The sequence below is a fragment of the Zonotrichia leucophrys genome, chromosome 1 (assembly GCF_028769735.1).
Source record: "Zonotrichia leucophrys gambelii isolate GWCS_2022_RI chromosome 1, RI_Zleu_2.0, whole genome shotgun sequence".
Taxonomy (NCBI): Eukaryota; Metazoa; Chordata; class Aves; order Passeriformes; family Passerellidae; genus Zonotrichia; species Zonotrichia leucophrys.
Window position 1 is genome coordinate 29,225,293 of NC_088169.1, and position 17,303 is coordinate 29,242,595.

Below are 17,303 nucleotides of genomic sequence, written 5' to 3' on the forward strand. Positions count from 1 at the left end.
TGCTGCATAAGTAAAGATCTTAATCCACAATAATCTTGTGTGAATATGGTTGGAGAGGGAAGTAAGCATGCAAAGCTTCTTTGACATACCACATCAGTGCAAGAGGTAACCCAAATGCAGAAATAATACTCTGCTCTTGGAGAACTAAGCAGGCACCTGGAAAGTAGTTTTACTTACAGGTGTTTTCTCCTTGCCTCTGGAGAACCTGTCATACTTGAGCCAAGTTCCAACTGTGGGAAATAATCCTGAGAAGAGTAGGAAGCACTAACGAATACTTGCCCTTCTCAACCTGACCTACAGGTAGAAAGGCAGTTCCTGTTTTGACATCTCTTGCTCTGCCATCTTTTGGCATCAAAGAAATCATTTAAGAGGGTGAATGATACAGCCTGGAGCTCACTCATGAAATAGCACATGTAATTGAGATTATTATAAGTATCAGTAGAAACTGTCTGAATCATCACCTCCTTGCATGTGAGAATCTAATACTGCATGTCAGCCTAAATCTGAACATCTGCAGCTAGCAACTGTATTTCTCATATTCTGATAAGTCTGTTTCTAAATGGGAGGTGAGACAGAAGAGAAAGTTTGCAGATTTTGAGCGGGGAAAAGAGAAGGAAACTCCAGCTTCTGTGATCATAGTCACAAGCTGACTGATTTACTCACTTATTGATGACATAAGTCATGTGTCATTTATAATGCCCTGCCACAATGCAGCCGGACATGGTTGGCTGGCAGCAAATTATCCTAAACCTTGTGGAGGTAAGTAGGCTCCAGCATATTTTAAAGATGCCAGACATTTTGTCTCTTTGGCCAAGCCTTCTCAGTCATTTATAAAGTTACATGGAAAGGTCAATCTCTGCTTATAGATACAATATGATTTAACCAGATTACATTATTTCCATTCACTTAAAAGATAAATAATTTTTTTAAAGCACAGCAAAATGAATAAGCTTGTTAAATATCTCTTGGGAAAGGACTTCACTATCCCCTGGGATATGACTGCTAGTTTTCCACTCTTCAGAATACATTAAAAAAAGTTAATCAGACTGGAATTTCAGTAGAGTTTCTGTTGGAATATAGAGGTTCTGAGCAAATACAGATTTTTTAATGCAAGAAGCCTTCAGAAGAAGGTCTATTTCTGAGTGAAGTTGTCAGGGGAAATGTTATACTATTCAAAATAAATACTACAGTTTCAAACATTAAAAATAAAAGGGGAGATGAGTCAACTATATGTAATTCTTCTGTTGCATGAAATTAAATGTGTAATTATTTGGTACATTCGAGATAGTGCTCAGATCAAATTTTAAACACCTTATTGGAGACTGAAAATTGGTGTTGCAATGAGGAACAGGCTTGGGGAAACAGAATTTGTTTTGCCTTTTTCTGTTTTAAATTTTCTGCAAATGATATGTAGTTTAATTATTACTTTAAATTGCCTATTTATGTTTATTGAAAGAGGTTTTTGCACTCTAATAGCATATGATTGTTAAGCAACTTCTAATTATATTGAGAATGTTTGCAAACACACATTGGTCTTCAGTTTTTTTCTCAGATTAGTGGAAATATTTGATGTACAAAATTGGAATAGTTTGAAATTCTTGAGAAAAATAAAATTTTTTTCTTCTAATGTTCATGCTTAAAATTAGAGGATGTTTTGCTTCTTTAGTATTTACTCAAACTTAACAAAATAAATCAATGTATATGAATGAATCTTCTGCTTTCAAATATTAGAGGACTTTCACAAATTCTCAAACATTCTATTCAATATTCAGTTAATCTCCCAGTTAAGGTTTAATTCTAGATTTAACTGATAGAATGCATAGAACAGCTTATCACTATCACTAAGTAGTGGCAGTGCTGTGACTGGTCAGGGGCATGGTATTCAGAAAAATTTAAAATTTCAGAATCCTCAGAAGTTAAGGTCAGTGAAGCAAAATAATGAGAATCTAGGCTGGAAGATTATAAGAAAATTGAATGTAAATAGCACTGCATTTTTTGAACCTGGACATATTTGCAAAAATGGGAGGATTCCATTCTCTTGAAATTCATTTTAGAACTGAGCCAAGGCCAGGATTCTGCTGCCATATGTCTTTAAAGAACTTCTTACCTGGTGGACAAAGCTGTTGCCATTAATGGTACCCCATTCAGTGCCATGAACCAGAAGAAGGAATTTCAAAACCAGGTCCTAAGAATTTCCATGATCAATTAATAGAATTTTTTCAGGCCAGGGGCTTTCAGCTTGTGGTAGAAGATGGCAGCTCTGCCATGCTGAGGGACCATCCTCAGGAGCCCTGGAGATTGGCCTTTTCCCCTGTGTCTGATGCCTGCCTTGCCAGCAAAAATTCATCAGGTGCTTTGTCAGGATGGCAAGCACAACAGTGATTGAGTGTTAAATCTAGCTACCTTCTGTGGGTGCTGGCCAATACACAGTTGGGTTAGAACTTGAAGTTATGTACATGCAGCTTGCAGCCTTTTTAAACCCTGCTGAACAAGCTGACCCAAAAGAGGAACTCTAAAAGGGAGTGGGCAGGGAAATATCATCGTTCTACTTGAAAATTTTCTCCTTATACCAAAATATATAGTGTTTGTTTATACTAAAACAAGATCATATCCATAAATCAGAGAAAAGGATAAAAAGAGTAATTAATATTCTCTCTTCTGTACCTATTCTCTGTTTGCTTTATAATTTGTAGCAGATGGAAGCCAAATGTTTTTAAAGAATCAAAACTAATTTTATAATGAGATGGTTCATCTTTTCAAAATAACTTTTCCTTAAAATGCCAGTTATCCTTTTGATTTTAATGTATAAAAACATTACTGTTGGAATATGATAATATTTTAGTAGCTCCAAGTGAACCTACAGTCTTGAGCTTTCTTCCATAGTCCACATCTGAAGATTCTTCCTTTTCACACCACTATCTCATTGTTTTACTTGTCTTTGGAAAAATCTAGAAACCTTTGTGTCACAGCAATATTCTCACTGTCTGCTAACAAGCTGTTATGGTTCTATTTGTGGTAGATTTTCTTGATTTAGAACAAAATCTGTTTTTTAAAATTTATTTTATTGCATGGACATATATAGTACATTATGAGCAATTCTAACACCAACCAATGAAGAAGTCTGTCTTTTTTCTTAGTTAAGATTTAAAGAATTTTTAAGTCAATATTTAAAGAAATGTAAATGAAGATCTGACAAGAAAATAAACAGAATTGAGTAAAGTAGAACAGAGAAGGACGTTGACAAAATATACTTTCTCTTAAGTGACAATTCCAAATGCTCATTTAGGAGTAAAAATAAATGGATGATGATAGTGGGACAGAAGCCTGTGGCAGAAAGGAAGCTATAGAATGTGTCCAAAGCACCTAAATAAACAAGACTGAGAATGAAAGCTCTTATTCTTAAATGCAAAGGAAAAAACTCTTAAATGCATCCTTAGGTTGCTTATCTGAGGATTCAAAGCACATAATATAAAAAGTACCAAATGCAGATGAATTATTTTTAATTACAAATGCAACTCAACAATTTGTAATTTCATGTGGCGAGATTTTCTTAAAATTTCCAACTATGATCTATCTTGATCTTTTCTCAAGTAAATATCTTGAAAAACTTCGGAAGAAATCCCTGAAGATTAAGCATATTAACATTGTGAATTTCTGGGATAACTTATCAGGTAAGCAGGCTACTACTGCAGAGAGAACATGCTTTCTTGGGGAGCATTTAATACATCACCATTGCTGGGAGTAGCCCTGGTATGTCAGTGCCACTGTAACAGAGACGGCTCCTACCTCTTAAAAATAAGTGAGGAGAAAATCAGGCAGGTTGAACAAATGTCTCTGTAGATAGGAAACTTGTTTGAGAAATTTCTATACATGTAATCTCCAAAATAAAAGTTTACAAGCTAGTCTGTTATGATCATTTCAGAAAGTTTTTTTTACTTTAGCAACAGAGAAGAATGGCTAGTGTTAATGTAATTCCCTGTCAAAAGTACAAAAAGTGCACAGATCTAGGAAGTAGGTGATGCTACTCTTAAGCTGTGAAGGAAGGCACATCATGTGTACTTTGCACTTCACATTTTATGATGCCAGAAGTTAAATGCATAATATAAAATTTGCAGGAGCTGAACTATACAATAATTATGATAATTGGGGACATTTCTCTCCTGGGAGTGAACTCTAATAGTTAAGGAGTGACTTGATGTTAAAATAAAAATCTCACTATGCATTGATTAATTAAATAAAAGGTATCCAGAAGGTTTATTGCATAGTAGCAAGGGACATGATTTGTACTTTCCATGGGCCACAGTATGCATCTGTTAAAAACCATATCTCTGTTTACTGGAAGGTGAGACTGCAACAGGACATACCCTTTCATCTGAAAATTACAAATATGGAAATGAGCACCTAGTGGGAAGATGTATAACCCTTTTCATTTTTATATTGCCTATGACAGAAGCAAACCTGTGCTTTGTGGTGCTTCCACTTCCATTTCTGATAGCCATGAAAAGGTATTGATCTCCAGAGGTGTGTCAGAGACGGCCCTGGAGTACTGAGGGTGACCGAAGTGGTCCACTTCATCATCTGCTCTCTCAGTGTCTCCAAACCTTTGGAGAATGCCTCACACCTGATTTTGTGAAGAGGGCAAGTATGTCTTCACCTGGCAAGTGCTTAAACTGTGTTTGGTGTTAAGCAAAGCATCCTGGGGCCCTGTTCTGGCCAGCTGTGCCAGAGTGGCTTGCAACTGCACTAATAAAGACTTACCCTTCAGCAAAGGGCATCCACATCCACACCACCTCTTGGAGTGGTGCCTGGGCTTGGAGTGGTGCCTGGAGTGGTGCTTGGAGTGGTGCCTTGGAGTGGTGCCTTCCCCAGTTCTTGAACTATGGCTGGGGAAGTCCTATATGGCAAGACCAAAGCTGTGTTTGCAACTATTGCAACTATTTCAACTATTCTAACTGTAATTTTACAGTATAGCTGATGGACTTCCCCGACCCAAGAACTTTGCCTGAGACTGTTTAACTTAGCAATATATAACCCTAGATATTGGATCAGTAAGAGAATACCAAGAACCACATAGGCATAGGCCAAGGAATCTGATTTCTATGCCCTGGCTGTACGACATTTAGGAGAAAACCTCTGCTGACTTTAAGACTCATGAAGACACCGAGGTCCCTGTGCACAGGTATTGCCTCTGCTTGGAGGTATTGTCCCCATGCTGCAAGCTGGGTGGGCTGGGCTTGGAAGGGGGATGCCAGTCTCCCTTGAAGATCTGAGGTGGTTAACACTAAATAAGGTGGCAGTTACCTGAGCTGTGGGGAGCTGTGTGACAGCACACACTTCCAGAGCTCAGATGAAATGAGTTCCAGATGAGATCCAAGCTAATTTCAGAATATGCAGCTACTAGACACTTTTGATCTTGGGCTCAATCCTTTTATCTGAATATGTAAGCAGAATACTATAGATTTAGAATTAGGTCAATTAAACTGTTTCTCCTCGGGAACCTATGTTTTTTGATCAGTGGTGAGTCACCTTAGGTAGCAGGTCAGAGTGTTTTCCTCATGAGTTTTGGGCTGAGAATATTGCACTAGCTTTTGGATTCTGGTTGTGCTAGATGAGGTTTTGAGTTAAAAAGGGGCTTTTTTAGAGCCTTGTTGTCAGGCCTAGTAGAACAACCAGCTTCTGAAATCTATAAGGACAGACTCAAAAATAGCCTAGATAAACCAGCTGGTACAGGGAATGGTTTCCAAAATCAGGGTAGCTCCTCTGAAATTCATCCCCTTAAAGGCTTCTCCTTTTCAAAGAAAAGATTTCTAGCACAAGTCCCTCTGCCTGTCTTGGTGGATGCAGTGTGACACGAGGCAAGCAGTTTAAATGCCAAGGCAGTTGATGCGATGTGCGCAGACTGACATAGAAAAAGAAAACTCAATGGTTTTACTCTGAAATCATGTTCTTAACTCATCAAAGTTATTTTGTTTTGTTTTGTTAGGTTAGAGGGATATGGTGATGACATAGTGATGAAGCCTTTTTCTCCTAAATAGCCTACCTATCATATTTGTTTGTTGCCTTTGTAAGTACATTCTATTAATGGCATATATTTTTGCTATGTAGATGATGCAATGTTAGAAACTGCTTTCCACACAGTTTAATCTGAGATTGTATGCCATAACATTGCTTACATTGATATGAATACTACTTGAGCTTATAGTGTCAGGGATAGCTATCTCAACAGGATAGTAAAAGAGCTGATTACTGCCTGAAGAACCTCTTTAAATCAGAAATCCTCACAATAAAATGCCTTTTAAGAATCCTTTTAATATTAGAGCATTCAATAGTTAATCACCTTCAAAAACTGTAAGGTACCATGGTAAAAGGAGGAAAATGTCCTTCCTCTTTCCACAGGTACTTCATCCTTGTTTGAAATTTAAATGCATCTTTGGTTTATTATTTTTAAATGCCTTCATTTAATAATTAATTTTTAAAAAAAATTTTTTTTGCAAAGTTGAGTAGAAAATAAGAATGCTGAATGTCTCCTCTCAGTCTAGACTGCTATTTTTTGTATACAGAGGCAAAATGTTTGATGTCATTCCTGAATAATGTTCAGCAATGTTTTATCCATCTGAGTTATCCAAATACAAGCAAAGGGCAACTCCATATTTCAGTGACCTGACTAGTCCCTTTGTTAAATGGCCAGCTCCACTTAGCTGCAGACAGTCATATGATATAAAAGTATAAGACATCAGAAAAAGAGGTGCTGTAAGCTCTGGAATCTATCTTTGCAGTCTGTGCTAATATTTTCTATTACACAGGATCTTGTCCTCAGTAGAAAAGTTCCAAAAGTTTACATTAATTAATTTTATTTGATCTATGTAAACTAGAAAAAAGTCCATGAGGCTGACACTTTGAATCCAGTTCAAACTTGTTTAGATTAACTTCTCTTAATTAGCATCTTAAGTGAAAACAAAGCAAGGGTAAAATCACTTCCTATGCACCACTGATGGATGTGTCTTCAGTGAAGAGTTAACATGAATTATCCGTGCTTGAGTTACTCTGTTTGTATAAGCTCTGTTTGCATGAAAGCAACCACACTGTGAAATAACACTAGAGTTTGTTTTGTCCACGCTATGCTTGTATGTAATACTAACAGTTGTGGATGGGCATCCTATGGATTTCTTTACTGGAGCAGGCTGCCAAACAAAACAAAACAAAACATCCCGAGTTAATTGTTTATAAGAAAAGGCTGACCTCTTTAGATGAGCAGAAGGCACTGAAGGACTGTATACCCTTGAAGTTTTCCCATGGAGCAAACATATGTCCCTGCTACAGGGATATCAATTGTTAGACTGCATCCATTAATGGGCCAGCCAGTTAGAGCCACAGGCTTCACCACACTGAAGTTGGGATCCTGGTTAAACTTGGGCAACATTTAGGCTAAAATTAGCTTTGCAGAGATATTCTTGCATTTGGAATTTGCACTCCTGCACAGTAAGATGCAGATCTAGTATAGCAAGATTTCCTTATATTGCTCAGATCTGCTTAGTGACAATAATATGTCAGATTCAGGATGAGCTTGCCTGGGTGCACTGTGACTGCTGCTTTTGAGGTCAGGTGCCTGCTTACAGTAATAGTCTTCATATTTTCCTGAGCCTTTTCCTGTGATATACCCCATTTTATCTATCCTTTGACATATGTATAAAACTTAGTCATTGCACTAAAGATATATCTTCTCTACTCTGAAGTTTGAAAATAAGAAAGAAGGTAACAGTTTTCAGGACAGGTTACTGAGAATGACAGTTCACTGTTGGAGGAAATTAAAAACAATAGCCAGCTATTTCAAATAAAAAAATCTATTTGGGAATCTAAATACATATTTGCTCACTTAAATGAATGGCCTGACTTTTGGAGGTGCTAAGTTGATCCAAATTCAGAATGTTTTCCACCCTCAAAAATCTGGCCAATTGCTTTCATGTCTCTCTGTGGAATGTAGTCACCCAAGTTTGACAGTTTTGGCTCTAAGGTTTAACTTGACTGAAAACAAACTGGCTTCAAAACTGTAGGGGAGGTTAGCAGCAGCTGCTCAAACCTATGTATCCAAGAAAGAAAATCTTAAAATGTCAAATGGATTTCTTCTCATGAAGTCAACCAGCAATAAACAGGAACAGAGCCATACCTGGAAGGGTAAAACTAGACCTCAGTTTGCTGTTTCTTGCTCATATGATGTTTCTGAATAACTCTGTCCAGGGTCAGGGGCTCAGGTGGACTGTTGTACAGGAACCTGAGGCTTGTCATTTTCATAACAACATCTATAATTTAGATACTGCTCTCTTCAGTTCTGAGTGGAGGAGCTGTGAGCTGGCACAATTATAACCTCCATACCATTCCTCTTCAAAATAAATGAATAATCTTGCAGGAAGCAAGAGCTGCCCAGGCTGTGGCAGACTGGTAGAGAATGCTGTAAGAATATGTTTGCAATGCTTCGTGCATCTGTGGATAGAGTGACGTTCAAGGAAGACATAAAAAGGTAGTCAGGAAACTTTCCAATTTAATTTGAAACTCAAACTGAGACTCAAAATCTGAGACAAGAATTAGTGAACCATTTGGTTTTAAGTATTTGAAATTCTAGCATAAAATTATCTTTCAGTAATGGAAAAAATAGAAATTAATATTGAAATGATTCTGCATTCAAGAAGTGCAAATCTGTCTTCAAGTTCATTTAGCAAAGTGACATTTAAATTACTATGAAGAATTGTGTGTGCTATATATTATTTGTAGTTTCATAAAATGTTGGAATGAGATTGTCCTGGGATCAGCATATGATTAAACTGATTATATACCTTATATACATGGTGTGCTTCTTTTTCAGTCACAATCAAAATACAACCTTCTTTTATTAATATAATAATTTAGATGTCATAACTGAGATCTCAGTTAAATATTTTTTAATTTCTATTCACAGCCTTTTATTCTCTATTAACACACTCATTCCTCTCACCTAAAAAAAAGATTCTACTTTTCCCATCACCACGATGGCTGACATCTGCTAGGCTGACCCCCTGCCCCTCACAGCAAAGCGCTGCTATGCAGAAATGGACGACAGACAGATGCTCTTCTCCTCATTCTACACAACTTCAGAAATACGGATGGGTGCAGAAGAGGGCACCAAATACTAACTGTCAAAGCAGACACTGTTTTTCTCTCCTTAACACCCATGCTGAGTATTTTTCTTTTCCTCACTCCCAACCCCCATCTATGCATATGTGTCTTAATACTCAAAATAAGTCTTACTATTTTATTTTGAGTCTAGGAACACTTCCATCCAATTTCCTTCAGGCCTGTTGATCTTCCTTTTCTGCTGTGAAAACAAGGGTGTGAGTAGCAGAAAATGAAAGAATATGCTACTGTAACCCACGCTGGCACTCTGTGTCGCTCCTGTCTGCCATCTTTAAGCTCAGGCAGCAGAGGTTAAAGTCACTAAGCTCAGAAACCCACGTTTCAGCTCCTGCTACACTTGCTGTGCCACCCTGGGTGTTATACAAGGAGGACTCTTAATGTAAAGTGAAGACTGCATAGTTAAAATTACCTCAGGAAATTCCAAAATTAAGATTTCAAGTGTGATATGTTAATAGAACTGTATTACACAGATAGCACCTTCTGCGTTTTTTTATTGCTTTTATAGTTAAGGCTTATTATCTGTCATACACACATTCTGACCCAGTTCTTCAAAATCCATTGAAGTCAAAACAGTCAAGGTTTCATCACTGCAATACATAGGTAATTGAAGAATTACATGCTGATGATAAGGCACAGGGACAGGGCAGAAGGCAGAAATTGTGACTTTACCTAGTTCTAGTATTCCTGTTGTCCCAGGACTATGGAATCAAACCATCATTGTTTTCTTCTCCTGTAGATGTAGTTTGCACATTTCTCTTCATTGTGGCTGAATATCTGTATCCTGATCCAAACATAACTCCCATGGAAAACAGGAATTCCAAATTAAAATCCTTTTGGAGTTGGGCAAGAGTAGTTTTCTTCACGATTAGTAGAGCACTGAACTATGTGGGAACTAGATGCCCAGCTAGTGATGTATGAGAGCAAAGCTCCTGAGCACGTACTGAAGAATGCTTTGTTTTGGTGTCTAGGAAACTTTGTGGCTGGAAGCAAAGGCAGTAGTAGATATTGGGCATTTGAAAGGCAATTATGTGGTGCTTGTTTAGAGACTCGAGAAACAAGCAGAGGTTGGTGTGAAAGAAGTGAAAAAATCATGAATCAACAAATGAAAAAAAGATATTATAGAAATATGTGTTACTTTACTGACAGTAGAATATTCTGGGGACACAACGTATTTGTCTTTCAGACTATCTGCTAATAATACATGAGCCCAAAGAGACATGGAAAGATTTATCCACACATTTCCATACATGGGATAGGAATGTGTACAATGCCCTTTTATCAGAGCTGTGTATCACCATGCACACTCATAACTCAAGCTTCCCAAAAGCTTGGAAAACAACATGGGTGCTAGTAGCTCAAAGTCAGGGTCTCTAAAAACCTAGAAAAGGTATAAAATGGAGACTCCTCGGTAGAGGGTGACACTTGGACCACCAATGATGAAAACCTCAAAAAGAAGTAGCTGTCTGTGTGTCTTAGTTCCAGGTACTCCTCTATCAGGTCCCTGAAGGATTTCCTAGGGTCTATTCCAGGTTTAAGAACGGAAAGGGGCCTTGGGAAACAACTATAAGCATGATAGCTAAATCATGGAAAGCTGAATGTCACAAAAACATATTTTGACTTCTACTGAAAAAATAATCTTCTAGACTGCATATTTACTTAATATTTTTGCTTCTCTCTTCTGGTTTCCATCTTGGTTCTTGATATAAACTGTTTGTTTCCAGTTTCTTGGATCTTCACTGCCTAGTATTGTTTTGAATCTTGCATCCTTGTCCCATAAAACCACAGTTATTACCCACTTATTGCACTTCCAAATAAGTACTTTTACCCTTTTGCTCATCTTTCTCTTGGGAAGAATTCCCAGCAGATGTCTGCAAGCTTACCTCATTCTCTGCTTTAAAAGGATCTCAAGGCCTGCAACCCCTACAACAATCAGGCTGCTGGCCACGATGCTGAACAGTGTCAGCTCTCTCTTTGTACTTCCCTCTAAGTGTCTGTGTTCCCAATTCTATCTCTAGTTTCATTCTTAGACTTTCTCATCTTTCAGGCAAGAGGATCTTTTGTGAGTTGCTGGTGCAGCACCTTTTCTTGCAGTAAGCTGTGGGCTCCAGGTGAGAGTATAAATCAACACACTGGGGCTGATTGTCTTAGGCAATCCCTGTATTCTCCTGTGCAGATTGTCTGTCAATTCCTCTACTGGATCTCCAAGATGCTGGTGGATGAGGAAAGGGATAGTCCAGGTGATCCTTCCGACCCAAACTGCTGTATGAAGGATTCTCAGGAGCAGATGGCAATGAAGGCTGAGTCAGGTCAGGTCCCACATTCTCACTGTTACAATGGCCCTTTGGTCTGCAGGGAAAGTTAAAGCTGCCTTCCATGGCTTTTATTTGGAAGCTGCGGCCTGGTGATCTGCCCCATCTGCTTCACCCAGGCAGTGAATCAAGCCTGTTGTGCTTAAACCATTGACCCCTACTCTGAGAAATACCAGAGAAGAATAGACTTAAACTAAATCTTTCAGTAGCACCCTCTCCCCTTATTTTTCTCGCTCCCTCCCATTGTTTTGAAGCCACGTCACTTTTTGTTTGCTGGAGGAAGATTAAACAAAGGAAGCCACCAGTGGCGCTGGGGGTTTTGCCGCTCGTGTTGCCTGCATCACTCGGGCAGCCTTCCAGCAGGTATGCCCATACAGCTGCAGAGCCATTCACTGCTGAGCCATAAAACTGCTGGCACGTCTCACCATCTGTGAGGAAGACTGTGTGAGAACTTCCTGCTATTGCTGGGTGGCTTTCAAGACAAATGTCAGTGCTGACCCCATTAAGATAGCAAACATTTTAGAAATGGCATAAGGTATTGCAAGGCTGTTCTCTTTCTCTGTCCTGGTAGGGTGAGTCATGAAGTTTTGTAGATGTTCTCATGAAGTTTTGTAGATGTTCTCACATGAAAAAACACTGGAATGGTTATGACATTTTAACACCATGAAACACTGAGCAATTGTGAAACTCTTTCCATTGACTGTCTGACAATATAGCAAAGATTAGGGTGGGAAATAGTGGAATTTTAAGGTATGCTGCTACCATTACAGGAAAGAAAATGAAAGAGGGAAGAAAAGCAAAACCAACCCAAGAGCTAGACCTCAGAACTTTGGTAGCCTGGCACAGTCAATGGAAAAAAAGAACTGCCGCTCTGTATCTAGTCCATCATCCACACATTTCAGCCTTGGTGTTCACAAAATAAAAATGTTTTTTTCCCTTAAAACCCCTGCAAACTCTCCTGTACAACAGTGTATTAATTTAATTCCTAGCTGATTATGAAAGACATTGAAATAAAAGTGATTTGAAATGGTACCTGACTGTTGCAATGTAAGTACCTGTAGCTAAGCCTAGGGCCTTACTACAAGTTTCAGGTATCTCATAATCATATCAAGCAAAAAGATATATTTCTTTCCTAGGTGATCAGTATTCAGGTTACAACCTTTTTTACCCAAACATATTGCTTTTATGGGAAAAAGTACATTTGAGTTTGAAAAACCAAGTCATGTCATGCAGAGAAACAAGTTGGAAAAGAACCTTAACTAGTATAAGTTTCATCTGCAGCCATAATCAATGTGGACAAGCAGAAATAACCGCTACGCTCCTACTTGGGGGCCACAAAAACCAGTGAGACATCTTCCTTTGCCTTCAGTGGATCTTGGATCATATCCCAAAAGACGGCCTCTGACTTGACCAAGATAGTTACTAGCCTTTTGTTCATTTTAATTATGCTGAATGAACATGACTAAGGCATGTTTGAGCAGTCCCAGGATGGTGTGAGCAGTAGCATGATTTAAAGAGGCAAAAGTTATCTGGCATTTTTTAAAGATTAACTCACACCCTTCAAACTTTTTAATCCAGATGCAGCTAGCTGTTACGGTTGTGTTAGCCATCTGGTACTATAGTCTTTGGCTGAAAACAGAAGCAATATGTATCACCACTGCTTTTTGTTTCCAGGAAAAAGGAACGCTGTTTTTATGATCATCCATTCATTTAGTATCAAGCACATTTCACACATGAGTTAACTGGAGACCTGCAGTTGATATATTCTGTGCTAAGAAGAAGGGCTTTTTATGGCTGATGGTAGAAACAGAGATGCAGAGGGAAAGGTTGCAGTTTCAGAGTAACTGAATAGAATATCATTGGGTTTTTTAGCTTTCCCTTCATAAAAAGATTTTTATTTAGTGACACATCTCAAATAACAAAAGGGTTTGTGCTTTCTGATTTTGCAGTTCAAAGCAAATAACATCTTCAGCTATATTTTGCTAAGCATTAAAACATTTGTAATTGCCTTCCACTAACCTTTCCAGCAAACTACAAGTAACTTGATTTTATAGACCTACTCACTTGAAAACATTTTATTTTGTTCAAATAACAGATGCATGCAAAAAAATTACCAGCAATAGAGAGGAGAAAGGAAATGACGAAGACAGAGGACATGATGGCTGCTTAAAATGTCATTCTTGGTACACAGCAGTACCACATTACACCACCCAAATGAACCTCCTGACTTCTCATTGCAGGGATTGAACTAGATGAATGTTAAAGGTCCTTTGCAACCAAACCCTTCTAGGATTCTGTGATTCTGTAAGGAGACACAAAGTCTTTTTGATAATAAAGGGAATGCTGCTGTCACATCAAAGGGAATGCTGCTGTCACACCATGCAGTAAAGGACACCAAGGACTCCTGTAATGTCTATATCCTGGAGACAGGAGTAGAGTTGGAGCAGGTCTGTTAGCTCAGGTTTCTCTTTGTCTCCTAGAAAAAAAAATTAATACTCGAAAGGATGGAAGAAGATAACACATCCTAGGTTCATAGTTAGTGACTTTGCATGAACAATGCACAAAGTCAGGAGGCAATAAGACCCAGCAAGCCTTGCAGCCATTACAACTGTTCTTTGAAGAATACAGTATAGCTTCCTGACACGCTGCTATTAAAAATGTTTAACTGTTTCAATGAAACCAGCCCTTATTTCTGCCAGGTTGATGTGTGGGTCCCTTCTTTGCTCTCAGTTACACCTGAGCTGACCAGCACTGCTCTCAATAGAGGTTCACTACTATGACTTGGCTCTCAATAAGTTGCCTAGCAAGGAGATTTTCCCTGTGCTGTGCCTTCTGTATCTGCACAAGAAATTTCACATACCCAAGCATGTAACAAGATACCTGCCAGCGTATACTGCCTGACAATTTTACTCTAGGGCTATTGGTGACCAGGGGATACCTAGGAGGGCCATGTGGCCTTTTCCTGAGCTGTCCCTCAGCTAAAGATGATCCTGCATCCTACAGTGTTCAAACACCCATCTTTACCTTATGCATGTCATGCAGTTATTGCATATTTTAGGTACCTATCATCTCAGTGTCTAAATCCAAAAAAAAAAACTTAAGCAACTGAGGAGAAGCTGGAACTGGGGGCAGATTTCATTGGAAGCTACTCATCTAACTCACTGAGATGTCTGAAACACTTTCACCAAGAGATGTAGGTATATATATATATATATATATATTTATAAGATATATGTATATATATATGTATAAATACTTGAATAGCTTAAATGATCCAGGCTTAATTGCTGATGTCACTGTTAAAAATGACTCCTACATCATATACACTTTATTGAAAAAAATTAAGTGTTAAATACAGAGAAGCTTCAGAAATGCTGAAAATATATATATGCATAGAGAGAGACAGACATGCACAGTCTTGTCTGAGCAACAACAAAAGTTACACCAACTAGTATAGCCACTCGTATGTCTGCAAGGATAAACAGGTCAGGAGGCCCAGATTTCTTGGCCCAATAACCCAGATTCCTAAAAACCCACTGGAAAAGTATTTTAAGTGGTAGGACCTAACATTAAAACAATGGGAATTTGCTCTTGGAATTAAAAGGGTCCACCACATTGCAGGCAGATTAGCAGGCAACTGGATTCATCCTGTCTGTTGAGATCTAGTAAGACATTCTGTTTCTTAATAGGTCTAGCTTTATAAATCTGATCTTCAAAATGGTCTTGGGAAGTGTTCTGCACGGGCAATCTCTCCTAAGGCTGAAACCAACACAGGGCTATGCCTGTGCTTGTCAGAAACAGTGGCTGCAGCACAGTAGTAAGTGCTGCTCTTTGCTATTTGCCTACTGCCCACTCCCAATCCAGCTGACTGCCATGCAGACAGGCTCTCTGGCATGTCTGAACATCCCCAGGAATATGGCTTTCCATATGATCTGAAACACCATGCGGCAGCCGTGCCTGCAATCCTGCAGTTGGCGCAGCAGGCAGGGCTGATCTTGAGGGCAGACTTTGGCAGGCAGGAGAGACATCCCCTGGAGGGAACCTCCATGTGTTTCATTGAGAAGAGAGCTGGCAAGCATGGCTTTTACACAGTGTTGTTACTGCCATTTACAGTTGGTGAGCAGTGAGGGCTAGGCTGCCTGCTTGTGGTGTACCTGCAGTCATAGAGCATCACATTTTTTTGCTATTTTTCTATCTGTGTCTATGCTTGTGTTATGTGATTCCACTGTTCCTGTCTGAAGAACAGTGCTTGTGGTATCAAGATTGAAAGGAATCCCCAGCCTGTCCTCTGGCAGGCAGAGCTGGAAGCCTCCTCTAACAACTGCCTGTGTTTTGCACTTAAGCGAAGCCACAGCTAAATCTTGTGCCTCATCTTCTAAGTGCCCATCAGTTTTTCTGTCTCTGGAAACAGCAATACTGACGATTTGAAGAGGAGGAAAGGGGGGGAAGAAAAGAATGAGTGAAGAAATGAGCAATGTCCAAAACAAATAAGGAAAGTAACAGCATAAGGGGAGGCAGCGGGTGAGCTCCTCTGCCCTACTCTGCTCAGGGCCTCATCCATCCTCCCACCGCCATAGATTGGCATAGGAATGTGATGGGGAGACAGACACATTTTGAGGCTAATATACATCCTCCATCCTCCCCATCACAGCTGCATCTGGCCCTGCGGTGGGTTATCCTCTCCCTCCAAATGTTCAAGTCATTATCAGTTTGACAAATCCAATATATATAGAAAAATCTCCAGGCAAAATCTGTATTTCCAGAAAACGAGATTCCTATACCATCTGCAGCTAATTGTTTCATACCATATTTGTCTCAGGCCTGCTGAGCCCACTCTAGGCCTGCTGAGCCCATCACTTACCCTGGTTTTACACAGGAGGAGCTCCACTGTCTTCAGTGGATTAATGGGATTAACACTTTTGTGTATGAGAGCAGAATTCAGGGATGAAGGAGCATCCACCACTGCCTCAGATCAACCTCGTCATCACCTTAACACTGACAGTCATGTGCTTTGGTGGTGGGTGATGAGTCTGGTTTTCAGGGGAAAAGGAGAGGAGGCAGCCAGCCAAAACTGGCTGTGGTGAGGAAGGGAAAGAGGAGTTTCTGCCTCTGAAATCAGATCCAAACCACTGGGCAGGGAGATGCCGGCTGCAAAGGGTTGCAGCCATGGCCCTGCGCTCGCCTCTTGCCTAGGGTGATTGGCAGCATTTCCCCTCATTCAAAATTAGAGAAAACAACAGAGCTCAGCAGTAATCTTGATTCTAGAGCCTTGTTGAAACTCTAGACACACATATCTGACAGATACAACAGAGATTAATGAGCTGTGACCAGAAGTTTGATTTTTCTGTCAAGTGCTCCCATCCGTTTTTAATAAACAGGGGAACAACATAAACTCCAGCGCCTGCTCTCCGCTGTTTAAACTGGGCAGGTTGCATTTGGTACCATGCGTGTCTGTGCTGAGTTATGACTGTAACCACACTGAAAAATGCTGGGGTTTTGTTGGATATTTTTTTCCCCCGTTGGCCCTTTTGTGGCTTCTTTTTTGATTAGTTTTTCTCCTTCCATATTGTTTCTTTTCTCCTCAGCATGGACTGTCTGGTATTTTACCACTGGAAGCTGTCAAATGTAATATCATGTTTACAGCTAAATGAGTTCAATTTAGTGTCATTGGTGTATTATCTGGAGCACATAAGTACCTAAAAAGCCCACTGCTTTTTTTTTTAACAGCACTCTGCTTTATTTTTTTATGGGGTTTTGGAACATGGTTTCCTCATCCCTTCCAAGTACAACAGGCTGAGCCAGCTAGAGTGGAGCCCGAGGAGCATGTCA